The 23397-nt window shown below is 39.8% G+C and overlaps 1 protein-coding gene across 1 annotated transcript in view; it reads left to right on the forward strand.

Moving 5' to 3' along the window:
- Positions 1-3358: 3358 nt before the first annotated feature.
- Positions 3359-23397, forward strand: part of peli1b (pellino E3 ubiquitin protein ligase 1b) — a 44588-nt gene continuing 24549 nt past the window's right edge. The window contains exon 1 of the mRNA XM_028007232.1: positions 3359-3652. The gene's annotated coding sequence lies outside the window, so the exon portion shown is untranslated. The remainder of the gene's footprint in view (positions 3653-23397) is intronic.

The raw sequence follows: 23397 nt of genomic DNA on the forward strand, positions 1-23397 counted from the left end.
TGCCTTCACCCGTGCAATCAAAGGAAGGTGTGTCTGCTGCTCACCGCCGCTGGAGACGGCCAGGAAAGGTGTATCCGCTGTAACCGTGGCAACACAAACAGCACGATTCAAACACTGATTAAAATGTGAGCGAAGATTATGCAACGAGCGTGGAGGAGGAAGTGCGCGCGTGTGTGTGTGTGTGTGTGTGTGTGTGTGTGTGTGTGTGTGCTTACAGGCACAGATGGTTTCTTGAGTCACAGTCGTAAAGTCTCCCTTAAGTCTCTGCAGCTGGTTGAAAACCACTTTAACCTGTAATGACCGCCTCTTGCTTATGGCAACCAGTGTAGCAGCAGGCGTGTATTTTATTGGCAGATGTAAGTGTGTGCTTTAAAGCTCGGTGGGTACCAAAGTGAAGTCTGTCTCCGTGTGGATGCGTCGATCAAGTCTGGGTTGTGTAACTGCTGTGTGGAGGAGAAGGTGAGATCTACCTGGGCTCTACCTAAAGTGGTTTCTCTGTCCAGTGCAAAAATTTCAAGCGAACCCTAATTTCTGCATACCTGTCCTCTACCTAGGCTGCGTTCACACTACAACCTGAAGTGAAGTGACCCAATTCCGATTTTTTTTTGACGCAAATGAGACCTGAATCTGATCTTTTTATGACAGTCTGAACAACACAGGTCGGATTTTTTGTCGAATGCGACCCGGATATCGGATACGTATTCGATTCAACTGTGATCTAATGTCCAGGTCGTGGGCTGCACAGTGGCGCAGTTGGTAGCACTGTTGCCTTGCAGCAAGAAGGTCCTGGGTTCGATTCCTGGCCGGGGTCTTTCTGCATGGAGTTTGCATGTTCTCCCTGTGCATGCATGAGTTCTCTCCGGGTACGCCGGCTTCCTCCCACAGTCCAAAAACATGACTGTCAAGTCAATTGGTTTCTCTAAATTCTCCCTAGGTGTGAATGTGTGTGTGCATGGTTGTTTGTCCTGTATGTCTCTGTGTTGCCCTGCGACAGACTGGCGACCTGTCCAGGGTGTAACCCACCTCTCGCCCGGAACGTAGCTGGAGATAGACACCAGCAACCCTCCTGTCCCCATTAGGGACAAGGGTGAACAGAAAATGGATGGATGGATGGATGTCCAGGTCGCGTTCATCCGACCTGAACGTCACTGATACTCGACAGATTGTCACTATTCTGAGTTTTTTTTTAATTGCCGTGTTTCCACTAACCAAATTTATTTTGTAATTTCAATTTGTGCACATTTATGGTGAATGCAAACCCAGCATAGACAGACTTTTTTGCCATTTATCTTAACATTTTAACTGATTTATACAGTGTGAAATACAGTTTTTTTAATTTATTTATCATTTAATACCTGAGGATATTTGGAGACATTTACTGGCTTGAATGAGACCTGGCTTGTGTAACTGTCTGTGCTGCATCCATCTTTTATGAGCTTAAACAGTCTGCCATCACAAATTAAAATACAAATAAATCTCAGTAAACTCCGGGATTAAAATAACAACAACAGAGATCTCATCTGTTTGTGAGTGTGTAGGTTCAACATGGAGTCAACAGGACAGGCACGTGACTTCAGCTGAAAAAAAAAAAAAACATGGTTCAATAGAAATACCTGACACTCATCTGATAACACAAAAGCTAACATGCTGCCATGCTTACAGGTTCAGCAGGGGCGGATGTTACTGGAATGAGGCCTGGCTTGTGTAACTGTCTGTGCTGCATCCATCTTTTATCTTCATCTGCAAAATGCTGCATGTCCACTTTCTCCATGTTTGTCCTGTACACGCGGGTGTCTGCAGATGTTTCTAAGAACTGAAATATGCTTTGGGAGTCATGTTACTTTTGACTGAACACAGCAGGCAAATGCAGGCTAGTTTTTTTTTCTTTTTTTGCCCAATTTCAATCTTTTCTCCCTTCCAAAAAAAAATCTGATTTTAATATCGATCCATAAACAGCTTCATCCAGTACTACTTCCATAAACAGTTTGCCTCTGTGTGACGTCCACCTTCTTCTTCTGCACATGCCAGTCACTTTGAGATCGTAAGTCACTCCCACAGAAGTCTTGTTGTGGTTGCATTTAATTAGTAGCATGAACAAACACACAACATATTCCAGAAAAGAAAAAAAATATTTGAGCCGAGTATCAAGACCTGCTGTGTGAACGTACCATATCAAACCTGTGAGGCATTAATGGAACAGTTGGATATCGGGATTACTCAGTCGCAGTGGAAGTTATGTTTAGGTGTGGGAATAAGGGAGATTAGGATAAATACATGCCACACTTTTCAGATTGTTGTTTGAAAAAACAAACATGTATCTATTTCCTTCAGCTTAAAAATTGTGCATTAATTTAAGTTTTATAAATCCTGGTAAAATACACAGATGTTTGTGGCTGTAATAAAACATTTAGAAAGATGTAAAAACATATTGCTTTAAAACTATTTTACTAATCTAACTTGTTAGCAGATTATTTGTCTACAGAAGCAGAACTACCTTGCTTTAATTTTTTAAAATATAATTTATAAGATTACAAGAGGGTCTAGCCCCCAAGCCATAGGGCCTACTGAATTCCCATTAAGATTTTTTATTTTATATATCCACATTGATACTTTTATTATGATCATTTAACTAGTTTCCATGTTTTTGAAATATTTTACTTATTTACATATTATTAGCTATGCAAATATTGGCTACGTAAAGTTCCTGACATACGGTTAGAAAATGTCTAAGCAAGTTTAGCTTGTTTGGAAGGACTGCTGGGAGAAAAAGTAAATTCAAAAATATGTAAAGACATTTTTAAAAATAAAACAATGCCATAACTGAATTGGCCACCAGACATTATACACAACACACAAGTACTTCTGTCAGAGGAAATGGGCCACCATTTCATCAAGAAGCCTGTGGTAAAAGGGTGGAAATGGTGGGTTTGTTGACCCTATAAAGTACTGGATGTGGATATTCGTTAAATTGGAATCACTAAATTAAAACAAGCTATGAAAAGCAGCCAACCAATACCGAGACTGACTCTTTTTTTTTTTCCTTTTTGGCTGTTGGCAACAGACAACAATTGGTTACTAGGAAATAAGTTACAACCTTAAAACAAACGAATATGTTTACGTTTTTAAAGTGAAAATTTAGATCAAACCTCCGTTAGATGTATAGTTTCCACAGTTTAATTTAATACTATTTTAGTTTTCAACTTCGAATTCAGAAAATATGACTTGATGGTGTCCCTAAACGCAGCACCAGCCTCATTTGCGTGATGAGATGAAAAATACTCCAGCTCCCAGCATGCCTTGCGCGGGTGTTCTCCTGACGCACACGCGCACAGAGGCAGAGAACGACTCCGCTCTGTGTTTACGTTGAGATGCTCACAACAAAGGACAGCGCAACACGGAGAGGCTGCTCTCTAACACAACCCGCCGCGGCTACAAATTTCTTTAAGCATTTAGTCATTTTACCGCGAAGAGAGACGAGACAATATCAAAATTTCTCATTGTCTTCCGATATATATGTATGTTTTTTGTTTTTAATTTATTTTATTGCGTGCTTTAATTTCTGGTCCACGAGCTCAGACGCGAAGAAATTAATGTGAAATTTCCTTCGGAGCACCACAAGACACTGAGCGAGGACTTCATCATCTGCACCGCAGTAAGTACACTGATTTATCCGAGTAAATATAACAGACACGGCAGCGTAAGAGCGTCCGGTTTATCCCTCCGTGTTTTCTGAGCGTCACCTGCTTTGTCCAGCCAGCCTCTTACTTCATTTGGTAATGTCCTATCACTCTGCTGGGAAGTCATCAGGCAGCGCTGCGGCTGCTAACTGTCGTCTCTGTCAAGTGTTTTCTACTCACAGACAAATCCACGAGCTTGCACCTGCTTTGATTTTTTTATTTATTTATTTTTTTCCACTGGGTTGTAGCTATAGCGTCCTGATTTATTACATCATGTCCATCCTGTGCACTAAATATGTGAACCTTTTGCAAAAGATTTTAGCAAATGCTTCTGTTTTTCATCCTCAGCTTGATAATATTATGCTTTTTTAAGGTGTAGATCTTTTTATACAATTGTATTTTGTATTGTCTGCTAGTTATTAAGCTGATTATTCATTTATTAGTATGTCATATATTGGTACCCTTTTTACTATACTATTATTGAATTTATCAGGAAGACAAGGTAAAGTTGCAGAAGGATATTGCTGCATGCAAAGGTTATCTCCTAACTTTTTCGAAGCAGTTTGGAGAGCCATCTTGCAGAACAGGTCAGACGAAGGTTTGTGCTGGGTTGCAAAAGCCTCTTTTATTAATTTTGCAAAGCGTTGAATTTAAAGGTTACACAGGAATTCCTTTGGTGTGGTTTTTTTTTGTAAAGATGGAGGAACAATGCATAATTGAGCAGATTTTTCCAGACGTTACCGTTTCACACAGTTTGAACTTTACTCTAAAGGGCTCCGGTCGTGATGTAGGTGTTGTTAAAACGCACGTTTGCACATTTTTTGGAGGGCGCGTGTCCTGCGGATCTGCATGGTTGGTGTCAAGAGAGTCTCAGTTACAGGGAGGAAACTGGAGTCGGCGGTGTCATGCAGGGAGTTCAAGAGAGAGGGAGAGCTTGGATGTCCTAACGGAGGCTCAACGCTGTATCCTTAGTAACCCAGTCTGTGAAGACACAAGCCAGCCTCTCAATCCCAACATTGTGTTGACTGGCTAGATAAAAAAAACATTGTTTTTTCTCACGTTAAGTCGGTTGCATTTAAATATATGCAGTTCAACATGTTGCTATGATCGCAGGATTCTCAAAGTATATCAAATACCTGTTATCAACTTTTATTTGATAGGGATTTCATGGAACAAAACCCAAAAGCAGAGCATAAAAGTGCTGTAAACCTAGCTTGAGTTGGCTAAACTGACAGGCTTGGTAAGCAGAGCTTTATTCAGACAAGTAGCTACAAGGCCATTGGTAATTCTGGAAGTGCAGGGAATCTCAGGGTGCATGCACACCAGCCCTGTTTAGATGCTTCAGTCTAACTGTTGTTTGTTTGCCTGAAAAGTCTGGTTGGTTTGGGGAGGTGTGAACGCGCAATCGAACTCTGACGCGGACCAATACAGCAAACTTTTGTTTGCCTAAAAACCCAGGTCTCGGTTCAGTTGAAATGAGCTCTGGTGAGGTTTCAATGCATATGCGAACGCCAATTGAACTGGAGACCACTCTAAAAGAAGGAAGTGAACTGTAGCGGGGGGCATTCTGGGTAAATATGACCAAAACAAACACAAGAGTCTACCATTAGTGGGAGAAATGACTTGTAGCCAATGACAAAAGACAAATGCTGCAGTAGCTAAAATTTGACGCCATTACATTTTTGTTTGCATTTCGCGAAGAAGGAAGTTGAGCTCAGTGTCTTCTTCAGAGGCTTCCTTGTCTTTTCCTTCAATAGTTCTTGGTGCAGCGCCGCCACAGGCGTGGAGGTGAACTGGTTTTTCAAAGCACTTGGATTATTTGACCCAGTGCAGTGTGAAAACCAACCGCATCAGCTAAAGCAGTAACAACTGTTTTCATTTTGGTCCTCAGTTGATTTGAGTACACCAGACTATAAGGTATGAAAACTACCCATCGGTATGAATACACCATTTCCACAGAGACAAACGGTGGAGTTTTTTATTTTATTTTTAGTCCATGTTTGATGAAAGCAGATTGCATTGCAAGCTTCACTGTATACAAACGCTTATGAGACTGTTTAATATTAATTAAGCTCAGATCAAAAGAAATTTCTGATATTACCGAGCAAAATATTCCCAAAGTCAATTATAACATGTTAGTATTTCATATTTTCTTGTTGCAACTTGAGAAGTTTTGATTTTTTCTTTTCATTGGAATTAATGTTTTTGTAGCTGCGATTACACTGACTGCAGCTGCTATGAAAAACCTTTATTCAGTAGATTAAAAATAACTTATTGGGAGTTCCAGATACATTAAAAATGCAGCATCAGGTGAAACCTTATCAGGTTTCTGATCTCCACGCCCCAGACTCGGCGTCTGGCGTGGCTGCGATGTTATCGTGGACAGACTTAGTGCTCACATTCACACGTCAAAAAGAGTCCAAAAGCACATTTATTATGTCTCCATGACCGCATCCAGCCATGATGACAAACTAAAGTGTACACAGGCTGAAAACAGTGGGCCGCTGCAGCTTATAACAAGTCATTTTGTCTGTAAATTAGTGAGCGTAACGCCTAATGTTCCTACTTCTACATAGGAACATTTTACGTTAAAGCAACAATGAACAGCTGTGAATCCGGGTCATTTTCTGTTCAGCTGATTAAGGTAATGTTTGTTGTGCGAGGGGGGAGTGGTGGGGTTGCACTAATCTCTGTGTTTGCACGTGGCTGCGCTCTCCCTGGTTGTAATCGCGCTGACGGCTGAGCTGCAGCTTTGCTCGCGCTGAGTTTTGAGAGGCTTGGCTCGCTCCGCACGGCCCCGGCTTTCTGCCCCGCGCCGGGCTGCCGAACAGGCTGAGGTTTGTCCGGGCAGGGGGAGAGATTACGTCTCTCATGGAAAGTGGGTCAGACAGTGGGCACGATTTTATGGCCTTGTTTTCTGTTCAAGGTGGAGAAGGAAAGATGAAGATAATTTTCCCATAAGGTTGCTTCAGGAAGTTTCTCATGTTCTCCTGCTGCAACGTCTTTTGTTCTGTGACTAAATCATGATGTGGTTCGGAGATGGGTTGCTCTGTTGGATGCTGCATGCCTTAATCTGAATTTATAAGCCCTGAAAAACACAATTTGTTCAGGCAAATACTTTGTTCTGCTCTCGTCACCTATCTTCTGAAAACTTCTTTCTCTGTGAGTTTTTTAGGTGCTGTTTTAGTGATGCATATAATTGTAACAGTTCTATGGAGGATAATACTCCTATTAACTTGCATCTGATATGGCAGTACAGCTGCAAAATTTATCTGTCCAACTGTCTTCTCTTTATTTCTCTTAAAAAAGATGAAAAAACTACATAAAAGGGATAAATTAATGCTGGCCTGAAGAGGGTGTGTGATTTAAGGCTGGGTTTTCTTGCATAAGTGTGTGTGAGTTTATGCTAACAAATCAAAAAAAAAATTTCCTAACGCTTGTTTTTGCTCATCTTTATCAGGAGTTGCTATAAACGAGGCTGATACAAAAGTTTGTTTAAATATATATATAAAAAAAGACTAATTTATGCAGAAGTATGCAGATGCTATACTGTCTGTGGGATTGGGAAAATAACAAATCCTTGGATATTAATGCACTGTTTCTTTCTGGGCTTTATTTCGCTCATTTGCATATTGCACAATGTTACAACGGCTCAGGAGGCATTTTTCATACTGCCGATGCTTTTTAGCACAGTTCAGGTCAGAATACTCAAAGATTGAGTGTTTTACCTGTAGATTATTTAAAGTGCAAGTCATGTAAGACTTATGCAAGTCAAATTTGGATGGAAAAATCAGCCATGAAAGCCAAACATTTTTTTCTATTTGCAGATTTGTCATTGCGTGTGCACAAAGCAGTTTCTGTGGGGACCTTCGGTTTCTGTTTGAATCATCATGTTTTGTTTTAACACAAACAGCTGAGTTAAAGCTGCTCTGGTTCTACATAACAGGATTTTTGGGGTTGCTGAGATCATCTCTGCGGCTTCCCTGTCAAGTTGTTTGTCAGAACAGCCCGATGTTGTTTAGCGGCCCAAGAAAACACGCAGCCATGCAGGCGCTTTTTCTTATACACAGCACTGAGTCTCTCAGAGGCTGTGTGATCATGCTCAATACCCATTTCCTGCCTCTCTCCCCAGCCTTCCTGTGTCGAATGAGCTTGAGTGAATGTCGATGATGAGTCTCACACACAGATTGGTTGAGTGTGGGACTTGTTGACGTCGTGGCTTCCCCGCTCAGTGCTGCTGCCGCTGCTTCTCTAATGCACAAAGAGATACCGAGCAGCGTGAAGTAGTGAGCAGTGATTGTTTTTACTCAACCAGGCAATTGTGGAGAGAATTGCTGATGTCTTAAGGAAAGTGTTTCCTCTTCACGGTCCTTGTTTGTTCACTAATGTTTTCTATCAAGCCTTAGAGGCCTTCACAGAACAACTAGATCCATACTTACAGTAAATTACAAGTAGGTGGGCTCTATTTATCAGTCAGAGGATTTCTAAAGCAATTGTTTGGACTCAATTTTATTTAGTAAGGTGAATGTACCTAATTAACTATATATGTAAACAAGATTTTTACATATATAATTTGCTTTGCTTAAAGCTTAATCTTAATATATATACTGTATAGATAGATAGATAGATAGATAGATAGATAGATAGATAGATAGATAGATAGATAGATAGATAGATAGAGAGAGAGAGCTAAATACCAGTTACCTGGTGTAACAGCAATATTAATACCGAACCACATTTTCATATCAGTGTGTCATTAATATTAGGGATCACTATTATAGCTCTACATTGACTGATTTGACAATTTTTAGTTAGAGTTGTTTTTAATGGCTAAAGTTAGCCAAAATAACACGTTTTACTCCAACTACCCCCAAAGGGTTTGTTTACATTTTCAAAATGAGGCATCTTTTCCTTATTTAAAAAAGGAAAAATCCAACCTATCCCTTTTATTTGGCTTCAGTCAGTTTGAGGATTTCATCACTTTTTGTCACAGACGTACATTTTGTACATCGAACGGTTTAATCAGTAAAGATCTCAGTGAAAGATTTTATATGGCAAAGCAAGCTGGCTTATGAGTCAAATGGCCGGCTGAGGACCAAATATCAGGACTTTCTGTCACTGAAGGCTCCAGAGCCAAGTGAAGTGAGGAAGTCCTGCTGGGGCTGATGGATTTGACCTCTGAAAACTCATAGCAAGAACCTAGGATAAAATTAAACTTCCTGACAATAATAAACATTCAAATTCTTCCCAAGATGCAAGGAAAGAAAAGGACTGAAAGAAGCATGAGTGAGATTATTCCTGCATGCTATATAACTTTCATTTTCTTATATTGTTAAAACTGAAAATCGGGTTTTGAAGAAATATCAGCTTTTTCAGCTCAGCAATTAGTTGCTGCGTTTCCTGTACAAATGTGCACAAAACTTTGTCAATATTTCGCTAATGTCATAAAAAGACGATTTTGGGAAGTGTTTCCCTCAAACAAACGGACTTGAAATCACACATGAATAAGTTTCTTCATGCGATAAGTCATTAAAAAAAACATGCTCCGACTACTTCATCTGGTCGTTGCTTTCGATACGACTGAAAAAACAACCTAAACCTAGGGGCAAAACTTTTTATCGAAATTGCCACGTTTCTGTTAAGCAAATTTATTTTCATCTCATCTCTTTTCATATCATCTGAACTTTTTCCTAAAAGACCCCAAAGTGGTTCCATGGGTCTCATTTTCAGCTATTTTAAATCATAAAACACTGAAATCTGCGTCAAAAACCAATGATTAGAAATGTTTGAGTACACTCTGACCCCTGATGAGAGCTCTGCTGTCAGATGCTTTAAGGCCAGCCACATGGCATGTTTTATAAAATCTAGAGATGACACTTGGCTGTGCAAGCAGTGCTGTGGGGACATAAGTGTGCTTATGTAATGTGTATACTCTATCATCCTTGTCACTGTTATTTATTAGAGAGAAGTGTTGCAGCATGCAGCCGCTGACTGGACGCTGATACTGGATTCCTGTGTATGAGGCTAAAAAGAACAGGAGCATCATCTTTCATAGTAAACCTATATGATTTCACATCCAGACATGTTTATCATGACATGTATCAGCGTCTGACTATGTGCAACACACAGGCACCTGGGTGCTTTTACTGTAAGCCCGTACTCTGACTGTGTTATGTTTTTTTTTTTGTGCTGCTCCAAGACCTTGCTTATTTGTGTCATGTCCAACAAGACTGTTAGTTGTATGTGTGCACAGTATACTGCAGTCGGCGTTCTGCCCGCTGAATCATTGATGAGGCTGTAATTCGAGCGCCAGCCCTCCCCGCCGTCTGTCACAGGATTGTCCCCTCCAGGCGCAGCCCTCAGGAAAACCAGCAGGCGGCTCTTTTACGGTTACATTCACACCAGTCCCATTTAGTCCACTTTAATTTAATTCTATTTTGTTTGCCTAGAAAGGCCGGCTTGTTAGGGACGTGTGAATCAATCGAACTGTGGTTTGCCTCAAAACCTAGGTCTTGACTTGGTTGAAGTGAACTATGGTGCATATGTGAATGTCAAGCGGACCGGAGACCGCTCCAAAAGCAGAAAGCAAACTATAGCGTAGGACATATTGGGTTAATGCAACCAAAACAAATGCTAAGCGCTAGTGGGAGAAATGGTTTGTGGTTTTTTTTACCAATGATAAAAGGCAAATCCTAACACCGCAAAAGTTCAACGCCACTACATTGTGTTTACGTTTTGTCAAAAAGGATGTGGCTCTCAATGTCTTCTTCAAAGACATTCAGTGGTTCTTGGTGCAGCGCCACCACAGGAGTGGAGGGGAATGGGTTTTTCAAAGAGTTCACTCCAGCTCTACTCTTAATTGTTACTTCTTTGCACATTTTTTAGTCTATGAAGTATGGCATTTCAGATGTATTTGGTTTGATGCCTTATATCATTATTTACGTGATGGGTTTTATTCTCAGAAATTAGATTCATGACTTCTTGTCTGACTGTAGAAAAATTTGCATTAGATGAATCCTAAGGTAGTCTGTTTCTTGGCACTTAGTAGGGTAATCTGTGCAGTAGACAATCCTAATCTTTTTTAGTAATGCACCATTTGGTGGTTCCAGTTCAAGTAGGCAAGCAAGTAGTTATAAGATATATCTTGAAAAAATAGTCCTGACAAGTTGAAGACAGAGATTACAAAAGTCGTTAGTTGTTACTTTATGAGCTAATCAACGTCAGATTTTTGGAAAATCTGATTCAAATATTTCTAACATTATTCATCAAAACAGAACCACAAATGCTTTTAATTACTTTCCCGTAGCTGCTTTCATTAGCGAAGCGCAGTGGAGAGAAGGGAATGATTAGTTGACCTCAGTCATGAGTCAGATTCACCTCACAGCTCCACAGATTCACACTCTGACATCTGCTCTCATCCACTCAGCTTTTCATTCAGTCTGAAGATGAACACCACGCCTCGGCCTCCAGCCGGGAACTCCCCCGCCCTGCTGGGGTCCTATTCTGGATCCTGGAGTCTGTGAAGATGCCAATCCCGTGGACGCTCCACAGCAACCAGTAGTTTGTTATGAAGAGTTAATTTAATGCTCAGCAGGAATTTGGCACCAAAGGGTCTGACTGGTTTTTTTAGGACTGGTGGGTGGAGATGTGAGTGGTTCCACTGAGGACTATGAAAGGCCGTGTCCTGATTGAGTTAAACTAAAGATGTGTGTTTTCTGGCTGTACCGTTGGGTTACTCTAAGTGACAGAGCAGCTTATGATGCCACTGTTATAACCTAGTCGCTTCGGCTCTGGTCCGCCTAAAAACCAAGGTCTCGGTTTGGTTGAAGTGATCTCTATTCAAATGCCAAGCAGGCCACGCGGCGCTGCAAAAGTACTAAGTGGACTACAGTGTAGAGCATTCTGGGTAAATACAATCAAGACAAATGCAAGAGTCTAACTCTACCAGGAGAAATGGCTCATGGTCTTTTGACAAAGACAAAAGAGAAATTCTACTACTACTAAAATCTCACGCCACTCTATTTCTGTTTACTTTTTGAAAAGGAGGAAATGAGATCAGTGTCTTCTTCAGTGGTTTTTGAGTTGCTTCCTTCGGTGATTCTTGGTGCAGCGCCAACACAGGTGAGGGGGTGCACAGGTTTTTCAAAAGGTTTGTGTGTTTGACACAATTCAGTGTGAAAACAAAAGGCAGCAGCTGAAAATTTAACAAATGTTGCCATTTTGGCCCCCAGTTGAACTGAGTCTGCCGGACCATTAAGTGTGAAAACAAGCCTAAATTTCCTATTCAGACAAACTAAAGGGATAAACGAATGTGACCCAATTTAAATATTATCTTCATGCACTTTGTTATAAACCGCATTTTATAAAAATGCCAAATATAACAGTTTGATTTGAACACTTTTTTTGACACGTCTTTACTTGACTACCTTTTTACATTTTAAGCACACACTGAACAGTTTTCTGACTTACTCAGACACAAAGAAAGGGATAACTTTGAAAGACCTCTAGAAGCTGCACCCAGAGACACGTTTAAAACATACCAAAGTTTGACTCTTTGGCAGCCAAGTAATTTGTAAACTGTTTTAGCAACAGCACATTAGGAAGTGTTTCTGTTGTTTCTAGGAGTTTATGAGATCCCTGGTGTGACCTGATACCACTAAATGTGGATTTGCTGTAACACTATGTTTTCATAAAAGTGGGGAGAAAAGGGGTCTAGCTCCGCTCACATAAAAATGACAAATGATCTAGGGCTAATTCATTTCCTAGTTGCTGTTTTTGAGAACATGTGCTAACTATCCAGAGCGAACAGGATGTGCATCAGTCATTTCCCAGAAGTCGACGGTTTTATGAACGTTTGCATTTATGGTGTTTTACTTATGAGAGTTACAGCTTTGCTCAACTTTCAGACAAAACAGGATCAGTCCCCTGAAGACAGATTTGTTTTTTCATGGGGTGGTTAATAAAACGTCCTCGTGAATTTAAGCTGCTGTTTTGGGTCAAATGTCAAGACAGTATAGAAGATGTGTAGATGTAAAGAAACTGGATTAATAAACTTTTCATATGAGTTCTCTAGTGTTGAGAACAAACAGAAAAATACTCCATTCAAGATATATTCCTGCAGCTTTTTAGAACTAGTGCCATCTCAGGAAATAGCAATTTTTTCAGTTTGGTCATCAAACAAAACAAAAGCAATACATACGGATGGGAGGATGTGGTTTAGTTGTTACATGTTTAATCTCAAATTGAAATGTCCATGTTTGAAGTTGGAAAAATTAACTTATTAGTAGTTGAAATTTTAAGAGGAAAAATGACAGCTTTCAAAAAACTAATTCTGACTTCAAATTCCAATATGGCTGACCTACATTAGAGGTTTACTGATAGCTGGAATCACAAATATTTTTTGTACTTTTAAAGATTTGTATCTCATCCAAATTTTTACACACACAGAAAATACTGGCCAGCTCCTGTGACAGCATGTTGCTAAATTTTCTAATAGTACAGAATTCATAGAAATAGCTCATTAGCATGCAATGCTAGTAGACGTTAGCCTGATCACTGAGCATGAAAATAGGAAAAGTTTATAAATTTATAAACTGGAAACTGAAACATATTTAGTTTGGTTCTCATATAATTTCTTCAGAGCTAAATGGAACAAATCTTTAATGGGGCGTTCACACCAAACATGTTTTGAGCATCAGGCGCGTTTGGTTTACATTCAAAGTCTATGTGGAGGCGCATTGAGGGCCGTTGTGGCGCGTTTCAGAGCTTCTGGTGTGCTTTGTACCGTTTTGAGCGTTTGATGCGTCAAAAGCGTCTAATGCGTCCAACAGAAAACAACAGGTAGAGCTGACCCATCTGACACGCACTCGACGCGCCTTCACATAGACTTTGAATGTAAATCAGACACGCGAAGCGCTAGGTGTAGAGCAAAATGTCAAGCGTCTGCATTCAGAGTGCAGACGCTTGACACTGCAAGTTTGAAGCGTTGGACGCATTTTTGACACTCGTAACGCGTTTGGTGTGAAGGCACCATAAGTCCTCACCAACACTTCCTGATTTACCATCATCCGCTTTAGTTTCACATAGGGAGTTCTCCGAGTCTTCTTTACTGAACTTCTCATTTGTTCAATATCCAAAAGCAAAAATCAATCTGCTTGAATTGTACATCACAGTTGATGCTTCCTTATTTTCTTTCCAAATGGGGTTGTGAAAGACGGGAATGAGAAACCATAGTTAGGAACAAAAGTGAAACTTGTTACTTATTACTGATTACAACCAGGCATAAATAGTACGGTATTTTTCTAGTATAATAATAACCTGAGTGAAAACAACATCACTGGATTTCCACTCCAGTCACAGTTGCCATAGAAACTTCAGTCAGTTTGGCCCATTCTCTTGAATCTTGTCCTGACATTGAAATCACTTATTTAAAGTGAATTAATGTGCAACATCTGGTTGGGATGCATTTCTGTCCTGGTATGTCTTTGTTCTGGGTAACCAACAGAGGTTTGTTCGAACACCACCCAACAACAGCTCTGCCTGCGCTCTGTTTTCCTTGGAAGTCAAGAATCGGCGGTGGAAATGACTTCATGAGGATTTGATCATCGTCACTCTCACCAACAACACTGCCTTATATTTTACACACACAAGTATTACATGTATTCTTGACTTTCAAAGAGCATAGGAGCATCTGCACTGAGAAAAGCTCAACGGTTCTTTTCCTGTCTTGTTCTTGGAGACGAACAAGACAGGAAGATTATGAGCATCATTTGACTTTACAAGTTGGAAATCAGATTTTAGGTCTGATTTAAGTGGGAAAACACAGTTTGTAGCTGTAGATTTTAAAAATGGCTTCATTGCCCAGCGATCTGAAGTCAGTGCACTAAAGACGATTTGTGTATGTCGTAAACAATGGAAAAGTGTGGCAGCCTTCTTTCAGCTGTTTAGTAGCAGTAATTGAATCTTTAGGTTCTTGGTGAAGCGATTCGATTACCGTTCAGAAGAATCCGTTTCCCTTCTAGACCTGTACGTCTGTCCTTCGCTACTCTCGTTTGGAGCACAAGATCCACGTAAGAGTCTGTGGAAATGGCTTTCAGTAGCTCACATGCTAGTTATTTTATTGTCGCTTTGTTTTGGTCTTGTGCGCATGCTTTGGCATTTTGGTGAAAATCGTTGACATTTTATCTTTGCATGTGATTTTCACCATAAACCCTCCTTGTGACGCACTTTGCACACTTCAAAGGTCCAGCCTCTGCATTCCTCAAGATTTAGTAATAAAATAACTTCAAGAGAATCATGTTTTGATGTTTGTTATTGGAGTCAGGATTGTCCACATCTCAGTGTTACTACTCTTTGATTCGTGCAGAGGGTCTGGCCCCTCGGCTATTGGGAAATGATTGCTTCCTGAAGGCGTGGACTCTGTTTAAGTTTTAAGCAGAAAAATAAAATAGAATAGAATTCAACTTTATTGTCATTGCACTGTCACAAGTACAAGCAACGAGATGTAAAATCCAGTTTTTCTGGTAGAAAGTCAAAAAGGAGAAGTGAAGGGAGATATGAACCAAGTGGAATAGCATAGAAAGGCCAGACTATCCTAATTTGATTTTGACTGGACTGCTACAATTGGTAGTTTTAGCAGATTTGATCACGTTCTGTTCCTTTATTTTTATATTTGATAAAGATAGATCTCCAGATGAAAGACATTTGTTCACCAATATTAATGTACAGTACATCTCTGTCTGTTGTGTCTTTTCTCATTATTTCCTGTTTTCCTTAAGCTGGTATCTAATGAGACTCATGTAGTTTCCATTTGCATTCATCGACGTGCAAAAAGAGAGCCTCCTATAGCCGTACATTCAGTGGAACAGCAGAAAACTCCTGGGACCAGAGAGAATGAGAGGAGTGAGAGTGGGGAGGGAATTGGGACTTCCTGTGTACATCGACACGCTGACTCTGTGTAAATCACCTCTGAGCAGACTGAACTCCAGGGAGATATGTTGTTTTTTTGAATCCCATGAAGTCTATTTCAGAGTAATATGAACATAAAATTTTATTTTAATCAATTCTCCATTTCTAGCTGCTGCACAGCAACACATGTCTGATTTGTGTCCCTAATGAAGTCTCATCTGTCTGTACACGTTAGGAGTTTAATTAATCTTTTGAACCATTTGTTTTCTGTAGGTCTGCAGCAGGCAGCAGGTTTTCCTTTCCTAAAACCCTCTGCTGATCCGAGGTTTCTCTGGGTTACACTAATGTGTTTTATTGCACCAGCTTACTTTTAAGACAGGAGATCCGATGTAGGAGGGAAAATGATTCTGATCGTGTCTGGTTGTATTTAAGACAGTCCCTATTTAAAGACAGCCGAACCCATAAAACATCTCTACATATAAAGATGAAGACAATTAGATTTTAAAAATGTAGGAGGTGTTGCAGCCTTGCTTCTGAGGTCCAATTCACACCAGAAGAAGAAAGTGTGAGCAGGATGAAGAATTAACACAAGATGTTTGCCAGATTCAGATTTGACGTGTTCAGGTTGCCAGAGATGACCACACTGGTAAAAACTGAAAGATGATCGTTATTATTTAATCCTCAATTACTACTGTCATTGTAATATGTGTGAAAAGAGAAAGGAAAGGTTAAATATGTCCATACTACCAAAAAAATGTTACTTTGTGTCTTGCTTTGAGTTTCTGTCCACATTTACCTTTTTTCTGTCAGAGTGAATTACTAGTGTGGCAAACACTTCACCACAGTTGCTCATTAAAAATAGTGTTCTCACACATTTAGTGTTGAAGAAACAGCAAGCCTGCAATATGTGAAAAAGATTATTTTAGTAAATCAATTCTGTCTGGAAAGCCATGCTAAGATAAAACGGGAGTGAGAAAGGCATTGGCTGGTTGCTAGTATTAAAACACACCAAGGTTTTAAAATGACTGTTCTGATGGCTACTATACCTTTCTCTTACTGACAAGGTACTCACATTTATCTGTTTGGAAATGCATTATTTCTATTAGCAAAAAATAGGAACTGAATTAGTGCCAGCCATAGCTCTTATTTGCGTAAATTTGTTTTAAATACAGTTGATGAGCTACGAGAAGCAGGTCTGGCTAACAGAACACAGACAGCACAACTAATCAAGAAGCAAATGTTAGCCAGTCCTACGTGTTTTACTGTATGCAGAACTTCAAAAAACTATGACTGATATACTTTTTGAGTTTCATAAAAATCAGATAAAAGTATAAATAGAACTCAAGTTCTGCTAGTTGTTTGTTTACCTTGTAGTAGCAGAGGGAATACTTGCTTTTTAGGTTAACATTTGATGTTTGGCTGCAATGATTATTTTAGTAATCACAAATATTCTGCTGATTAATAGATTAATCAAACTCTGTCTATTTACTTTTTTGATTAACTGTATATTAATTGGATAGCAAAAGGAGCTCAATAAAAGACAATATTTTTTACTGAAATTGAACCAGGTGACTAACTATCACTTGAGGAGTTCTGGGTAGAAAATATTTACAGGTGAAGGTTTTTCTTCTATCTTAAAGGCACAATGTATGCATTTTGTACTGTTTTGGCTTAATTACTGATCTGAGCATGTTGCACTTTCAACAGTCGCCCGTTTTTAAGTCTGAATACTCCAGTTAATGATTAATCAATTGCTAAATCAGTTTATTCATTTACTTATTTTTTTCATTTCATTTTTGTCAAATTAGTGTTTTGAGAGTTTTTAACACATACAGAGCATTGTAAAACATTTTATAGTTGTATAATTTAAACAAGACAGTAGTTCAAATAAAACATGGAGAAAGTTTTATTCCATTGTATGCGTACAAGCAAAACTCTGAAAACCTTTATCTGACTTTTACTTAACTTAAAAAGGTTTATCAAAAGAAATGCTGTTGACTCAGGCATTTTTAGATTGGTGGTGGGATTTCTCAGCTCCCGTCTCTGACCAGCTTCTTCTAATAGTTTTGTAATCTTCCACTTAAGGCCCTTGGAATGGCAGCATTAAAAACAACATAAAAATTCACATAAATAGTAATAATAATTTGATAAATGCTAAAAAAAACAACTCTGATATCTTGACGACAGCCAGAGACGCTCATCCTCTTTCTGTGTCGCAGGGGAAAATGAAGTCATTGATTGGATCAGTTAAACCAAGAAGGAGACAAAATGGAAGGTAAAAAAAAAAAGGGAAAGAGGATCTGGCATTGGGTTTTGCCAGATCCTCCACACAGATCAGTTTCCGAGGCATCAGGAGTCCTATCTTCAACATGTGTAAACCAACCCCTCTCCTCTGACCCGGTCCTGCAACCCTACCCACAGACACCAGGCCCATCCATCAACACACATCCTCGCACTCCTGTGTTTCTGCCTGAAATTCTCTTTTTTGGTTCAGTGTGTTTACTGCTTCCCACTCTGAAATGGAACAGAACAAAGAAACAAACAAAAAAAAAACACTCAACCATAAATTGTAGGGTTTGCGCTTGAGTGTTGTTAACATTAAGACCAACACCGAGGATGAGCATGTGGACGACAGTGTAGGCCTTCAACATGATGTGCTGCATAATTCTCCGTGTGAAAGGCCATTTGGAAAACGTTTCCAAGAAATTGTAGGAAGCTTTCTGTTCCACGTCCGTCTGATTCCAAGTCCTTTTTATGTCCTTTTCGATTGGCAACAAATGTAATCTAATCTGATATAGGTTTGTTTTTCTTGCCCCCCGCCCTCCAATTAAAATTAAACCTCTAATCACCAGTTAGTTTGGAAAACTAACTGGTTCATTTTGGGAGCATAAGACATGAATATGAATTTTTAAAGTTTTTTTTAAGTGAGCATGACTCCAGCTCTGCTCCTGAAGGCAGCAGCTACAATCCGGCCGCGAATTGAAAGGCGTCACACTCAGATCTGGCGTCCAAATGTGACAGTCACACGCGTGAGATGGCCATTTAGAGGTCTCTCTCTGATGAGCTGCAGACCTGGTGGCTTTCCCACCACGCAGCCGCCCTCTGACGCAGGAAGTTGAGGGTTTCGAACCACAGCGCTGACGTAGGACCGGATAGCTTCACATGGAGCTCCTCTCCTCTGAAATCCGCTTTAATTGGAGGTATTTTAAACTAATTATAGATGGCTACACCACCATTGAAGTTGAGATCCTTGGGTCTCTTTGTAGTAGTGTACAAATGTGAGAAGTTAGATCCAAACTCAAAAGTTGTTTTTTTGATGATGATACGACAGACTGTTGGTGTTGACAATAAAACATTGACAAATGTAAAAAAAAAACCAGAAATTTCTATTTTAATTAATATTTTTGAGGTTGGCTCCAATTCTCTCTCAAACTATGTCAAACAGGAATAAGTGTCATAAATGACACCGGCATCACCCAGAATGAGTCATTTTTTAATATATCTGAATAGGTCCAATAACTGAAATTGGGTTGATATTAACCACGGATATTTATTTCCATTTTATTGCCATTTGTTTCTGGGGGAGTAGAGGAAGTTGGTCATTCGCTTGTGATAGTGATGCATTGTGGGAAGTTTAACCACGGTGTGATGTTATCGGCCCAGATTTTCTCATCGGTGCATCTTATGTTTAGAAAACCTGCTAAGTCCGGTGGTTGTGTGCTGGGGTATAGTCATTCAACCAGCGGCCTGCTGGGAGTTTGAGTTAACAAATGTTTAAAGTTGACAGGAAATTTGAAAATATCTCTTGATAATTATGTGTTATTGAAAGATTGCAGGATTAATACCTGAACACCAACTATAAAATCTTAAAAAAATTAAAACATTTTAAAAAGACTCGAATAAATAAGCAATGCTTAGCCTAGGCACAAGTAAAGCCTGGTGGCCCGCCAGGCTTATAATACACACAAGATTTTATTTTAAATCACATTATGGTACAGAGAGATCACTCTCTGTCACTGGAATTAAACAAATAATGACCTCCGAGAGACAAAGGCATTTACTCAATTAAAAAAAACAGAAAAACAGTGATTGTATCGTTTCAGTGATGCTTTATTACTTTTTTTTCCCCTCCCAAAGACGTGTTTCTTGGTGTTGTGAGACCTTTTTTCCCCACTAAGCAGCCTCAGTCATTGCCCACTTTACAAGTGGGACATGGTTCAAGTGGATTGGGAGTTTGAAAAAGGGAGCTTTTGTTAGAGGTGAGGTCTGCTGGATTCTTAGCAGCGGGTGGTTCTGTGGAGAAGCTGAGTTGCTCCTTTGCGTTACATTGGACCTTTTTATGATCGGTCCAGCCTCTGAATGTGTACACTGTAACGAACTTTAAGTCCTTTGACTTGCTGTAGAGACAAAAGTTCAAAGGTTGCCTTAAAACTCGGAGTAAAGTCAACTTTTCAACCTGAGTTAAATCAACTTTGACATGCTTAAATACAGGACAGTTTACAACTGTAGGCTACAAATGGGAAAACTCATGAACTCGCACTCTGTATTAAAAAAAAACTCATAACAAGTGGAGTTAAAGAGATGAAATAAGAGCTTTTAGCATAAAGGAGCTGTCATTTTTTACAGTTAGGACATAAAAACTGACAGCTTATGACGTTTTCCTTTTTCTTACACATCTTTTGAATCCTTACAATTATTTTTTTTATATCTAATGTTATTTTCTTTTCTTTATGTCCATTTTGTGCATTTCTGACATTTTATTTCAACAAAACCTTCTTCTTGGCCATTTCATACTTTTGCGGTTTTGTTCTTTTCGTAATTGTGCGTCCATGAAAAGAAACGCTGTGGACAACCAGGACTAACTAGATGTCAGCTCACGTTTTGCCCTAACAAAATGTGGTTTTGTGACTAACGGATCATAACCCTAACAGGAGGTCGCTCTAGGTAACACTGGTTTGATTAAGAGTTACAGTCTGTCATATGCAATGAGAATCAGTCGTCAAAATATAATGTAGTATTAAAATAACTCCTAATAACTTCCTTTAATATATAAAGACAACATACATATAGTACTTTGTTTTTCATAAATGTGAAACAAGCCTCTTATAAAACTCTGTTTTTTCTTAGTTTTGAGACCTAAATGAATACAGTTCATATTTTACAACTCCAGACAAATTGTATTTAGTTCATTGTATGCGAGATGGACTGTAAGGTTTGTCTTCAAATCACCACATTTTACTAGATAAGACGATCCTAAATGTAATGTTTTTACCATCCCAGTGAAAACGGGTTTTAAGCTAACAGCAGACAGAAAACCTCACACGCGTGATCGAGAGCTGTTAAAGCGATTTCTCGAACACAATACCTCATCTGTTGTGTCATAAATCTGTTAGTGAGGCAGAAAAAAAAAAGCCAGTTTGATTCATTTGTGTATTTTAATATTAACCCAAACGCTGACGAGGTGAGACGTTTTTACTACCAGAACCTGGCAGAACTGCCATGAGATAATTCCTGAAAGTTTTATTTATTATTCCCTAAAACAGCTGTCAAAACAATAAATCCAAACTTCTGTAAGAGGACCGTAGACATGTTGAGTCACGCTAAAACCTTGATTTCCATGCTGTCAGACCTGGTATTGACACACGCTTACATCTGCTTTCCCAGTCTGAATTTAGAAGTTTCGCCTAAACTTGTAGAGCTCTGATGTCCGGACAAATGTTAGTAGTTGGGTCAGAGAAGACTGTGTGTTGTGAAAGTCTGATTAGCAATATCTTTAACAGGAATGGGCCGCGCCGTCCTCTGTTTCCATCCATCTCTCCCTTTTTTTCCATTACACGTTGTGCTGTGATTGCGTTCAGTTCGCCCAGATTCACGTCAGCGAAACACATGTTTGCTTCCAAGGACACACGAACCTCCAGGTAAACTGTTTGCAGATCCATAATCAGAACCACACTGTAGAGTACAGTTTCCCATCCTGTTCTGTCCCTTGGCTCCTTAAAGAGAGTTGTGGGAAGTGGAGGAAGTGGCGGGTGGGGAGGAGGCCTGGGAATATGACGTGCTCGACTTGAGTTTGTGTAGCAAAAAAAAAAAAAAACCCAGCCTAAAATAAAAGCCCCTCTCTTCTTGTCAATGGCTCGTAATAGCTGGAACAAAACCAGCAGTCATGGGACGCGGACATGAAAAGAGTGCAGAGGAGGGATGAGGTAGGCTTTCTGTTTTTTGGAAAGCGGCTGCCGCGAGCGTTTGAAGAGATTTCTGCGCGAGGCAGCCGGGGAGCTTCAGAGCCCCGCGTCATCGCGACTCGTCGCCGGTGACATGAAAGGTGCGAGATGCCTTAAAGCCGCAGTGTTTTGAGGATGTGGTGAAAGCCAGCAATACCGGGATGATTAGATATCTGCTGGGTCTTATTCATAAAGGGGCTCTGACAGAGATCACAGCAGCTGCAGGCCTGGAGAGGAGCTTGTTTTTTCCTCCTTCAGGTTTCTGTTTTACACAACCGTCATCCGCCCTCAGCTTAGATTGTGCTAAATAATGCCAAATTTCACCTCAGCTTGCAAAACTTCATTAACTCTTTGAGTGACGTGTTCAGGTTGTTTTCACACTTCTCGGTTCGACTGGGAACCAAAATTACAACATTAGTGACATTAGCAGCTGGCGCGGACCAAACTATTGAAAAACCCGTTCCCCCTTTTCGGCTGCAGTGGTGCTGCAGCAAGAACCGCTGAAGAAAACAACACAAAAACCTTTGAAGAAGACACAAAAATGGAGTAACATCAGATTTTAGTGGTTGTAGGATTTCTCTTTTACTGTGGTGAAAGACCACCAGCCATTTCTCCCGATAACACTAATTAGCTAGTGTTTGTTTTGCTTATATTTACCCAGAATGCTTGTAGTCCACTGTCTGCTTTTGGAGCTGTCTTGGTCTGCTTGCATCACAGCACCAGAGTTCACTTCAGCCGAACCGAGACCTAATTTTTTTAGGAGGACCAGAGTTCACTTTTTTGCTCCACATCAGAGTTTCCAAACGAACCAGAATTTCCAGGCAAACCGACTACAGGTTGATCAAAGCATTAAAACAGGGTTGGTGTGTAAGTGAATTTGTCACCATCAAGTTTCTACGGATGTTCAGGAGACACCTGGACATACTTTTACTGCCAGTCGTTTATTTACGGAAAGCGGGTTGTTAAAAAATGTTGATGAAGCTACGTGGGAGATGTCGGATCCAATCTTGGACTAAAATCCAGCCTTCATCCTTTGTAACATCCTATAGAATATGCACAAAAAATAACTTAAAATCTTGAAGAAAGCAGATCAAAACCGTCTCTATATTTAGAGATCGCAACCTTTGTTTTGTAGTGTTTGCAGAGCAGCGGGTCCGTTTCGTCCTGAACCGTTCTGCATGTACAGAAGGCCAGACTCATATCATCACCCCTGAGCTTCTTCCTAGCAACCGTAATTATTTATTGATTTCCTGACCCACTTTAACACAAGGATACTCTTACTGCTGTCCAGTAATGAAGACAACAATCGTGTTGGAGTCTCTGGATTCTTTGTTGTCCAGCTGTTGCTCTTGTCCTTGTTTGCTGATGGCAGTTTCTTTCAAACACGTTGTGAAAATTAAAACGAATCATTTTTGGTGTCTGCATGTTGAATTTTTAAAACATTTTTTGTCAAATATATATATATATATATTTTTTATTTAGCTTGTAGTTCAACAGGTTTGGGGTCTTTATTATCACACTCTCAGGTTATCGAACCTGAGAGTGTGATAATATTCACCACACACCATAATGTGTTTCTTTCTCCAAAGTTT

The sequence above is a fragment of the Xiphophorus couchianus genome, chromosome 22, assembly GCF_001444195.1.
Source record: "Xiphophorus couchianus chromosome 22, X_couchianus-1.0, whole genome shotgun sequence".
In the NCBI taxonomy this organism is placed as follows: domain Eukaryota; kingdom Metazoa; phylum Chordata; class Actinopteri; order Cyprinodontiformes; family Poeciliidae; genus Xiphophorus; species Xiphophorus couchianus.